The following is a 2839-nucleotide window of genomic DNA, read 5'->3' as shown; positions in this document are numbered from 1 at the left end:
TTCTTATTGTTTACTAGTAGCTAAGCTTCTCAATAACTTTGCGTATCAGATAACATGATAAGTATGTCCACAATAGCACAGCAGTCATTGTTTCATTTGACCTGTCGATTTCTAACAGGGTACGATTATTCCTGAACAATTGGGGTACAATTAAGAAAGCGTAGGCATTCCAATTAACACCAGAGATACAAAGACGGGACTAAAATAGGTTTTGCCTAGGAACTTTGATTTTTGGTCCAAAATTATAATAGACATATTATGTCTAGATTATCCATCTGAACCCAAAATTCGTCAAACTTAAAAAGGAAATTCTAGTAGTCAAACATCGTAATCTATTAGGTGGATACAATCATACATACACAGAGGCTATCTCAATAGAAAAATGCTTTCTTCACTTGCATCAATGCTTATGCCAAAATATGAAATGTATAAAATCCTAGTTAAAAATAGATATGCTGAATGTTTATAAAATCATCGACATCAAATACAGAGTTTTAAAATGAAAAATAAGTATTGTGCGTCTCAATATATCAGTTCTAGATATGCTTCTTTTTCTATAAAAGACATTCAGCTTAGTAGATAAGATTTGTTGCTTTGGTTTATGTAGATTAAGACTTTATTTTCTTTAAATTTGTTCTGGCAAATATGGAATTTCCATTGTAAAAAGATAACATTAACAAGGGGGGGGGGGGGGAAGTTCTGACACATTTGCGTAAACCTGGTGTATAGGCTTTATCTTTGGACTGAGAGGATAGGTTATTAGGGATAAAATCATTCTTATATGATAAATTTCCCCCAGATTTAAGCTTTTTTGGATAGGCCTCCAGGTTCCGGAGCTCCAGGCCTCCAGGTGGTCTCTGTACAGGTAAAAATTAAAAATAAGATTTTTTTTTTTGAAGAGTTAGAGGTTAACTTATAAAACAAAATATGCTTCTTTTTGATTGTTATTCACATATTTGAAGAAAAAACATACATATTTTGTCTCATAAGCTGACATCTAACTCTTAAAAAAATTTTTTTTTCATTTTTACCTGTAGTGAGACCACCTGGAGGCCTGGAGCTCCGGAACCTGGAGGCCTATCCAAAAAATCTTAAATCTGGGGGAAATTCATCATATAAGAATGATTTTATCCCTAATAACCTATCCTCTCAGTCCAAAAATAAAGCCTATACACCAGGTTTACGGAAATGTGTCAGAACTTCCCCCCCCCCCCCTTAAATAATAAAATTTCCGCCATTTCTTACTAAAACTTTTACACTTTTAATAGTATGACCGAGTTGTTCCTTCGCTGTATTCCAATTGGCTAAATTAGAGTGTGTCTTTAGATTATCTCTATTGGTTGACCATGACCATATACAAAATATAGACGGTTTCACTTGGGATTGTATCTGAAATACTGAAAATCTGCTTTCTAATCTGACGTATTTACATCAAATGCTATTCCAAAGTCTAAATGACTTAAATTAAACCATGTAAAAAAAAGACCGAAAAGCTCTTATCCAAATATCAAGGAAGACTACATCAAGAGGGGGGGAAGTTTTGACACATTTGCGTAAACGGTGAATATAGGCTTTATCTTTGGACTGAGAGGATAGGCTATTAAAGATAAAATCATTCTTATATGATGAATTTTCCCAAGTTTTAAGATTTTTTGGATAGGCCTCCAGGTTCAGGAGCTGCAGGCCTCCAGGTGGTCTCTAGACAGGTAAAAATATGAATTAAAATATTTTTTTAAGAGGTAGAGGTCAACTTATAAAAAAGAACATGCATATTTTTTCTTCAAATATGTAAATAACAATAAAAAGATGCATATTATGTTTTATAAGTTGACCTCTAAATCTTACCTGTCCAGAGACCAATTAGAGGCCTGCAGCTCCTAAACCTGGCACACCCCTCCTCAACCAAACTTTATATTAAAAAAATGTCCCAAACATTCGCACAATTGGGCGTTCAAATAGGGCCTAGTGGTAGTTAGAATCTGTTGAGAACAAAATCCTAGCTGTTCCTTCTTGCCAGATATGGCCATTTTAAGGTTTTAGTCAAATAACACTAAATAACCTGATACAAACTTCACTCTTCTTTTAATATTTTAGTGTAATTGTAGTGCGACAGGGACAGCCCCAAAATAGAGAAGCTTTGCTCCTCTGACCAAACTGACTGCCTGGAGTTCCTAACAGGAAGTGCCCTAATGTATTATCACAAGTGGGGATTTGAACCCATTCCCAAAACTATCCAATGTGGAATAGCTGTATATTACAACATGACGACATTAATTTGTCTATAAGGCTTGGGCAATGGATGCCCCTCTGGATACCCTCTGCTAATCCTGGCTGTTATTGGTGATCAGCAGGTTCAGCTCCTTGTTGGACTTGTACCTGGGATTCTAACTACCACTAGGTCCTATTTGAACGCCCAATTGTCCGAATGTTTGGGACATTTTTTAAATATAAAGTTCGGTTGAGGAGGGGTGTGCTGGAGACCTATCCAAAAAATCTTAAAACTTGGGAAAATTCATCATATAAGTATGATTTTATCCCTAATAACCTATCATCTCAATCCAAAGATAAATGTGTCAAAACTTCCCTCCCTCTTAAATGGCGAAGTTCTAATACAAACAATTTGCCAAAATTGAAGCCCAAGTGATAAGACAATTAAAGAGGCTAAGTTGATTATTTTTCCTATATTGAGATTGAATAATCTTTAATCGGTTATTGTATAATAGATTCTCATTGGTCGGCAAAATCTTCATGAAAAATCGGCAATCTTTGTTACTTAAATAATTAACAAGTAATATTATTAAAACTTTTTTTAAGTTCAAAATATTATTTAATAATTTTA

The sequence above is a fragment of the Acartia tonsa genome, chromosome 8, assembly GCF_053477335.1.
Source record: "Acartia tonsa isolate MP-2025a chromosome 8, ASM5347733v1, whole genome shotgun sequence".
NCBI lineage: Eukaryota > Metazoa > Arthropoda > Copepoda > Calanoida > Acartiidae > Acartia > Acartia tonsa.
This window is presented reverse-complemented; position numbering follows the sequence as displayed.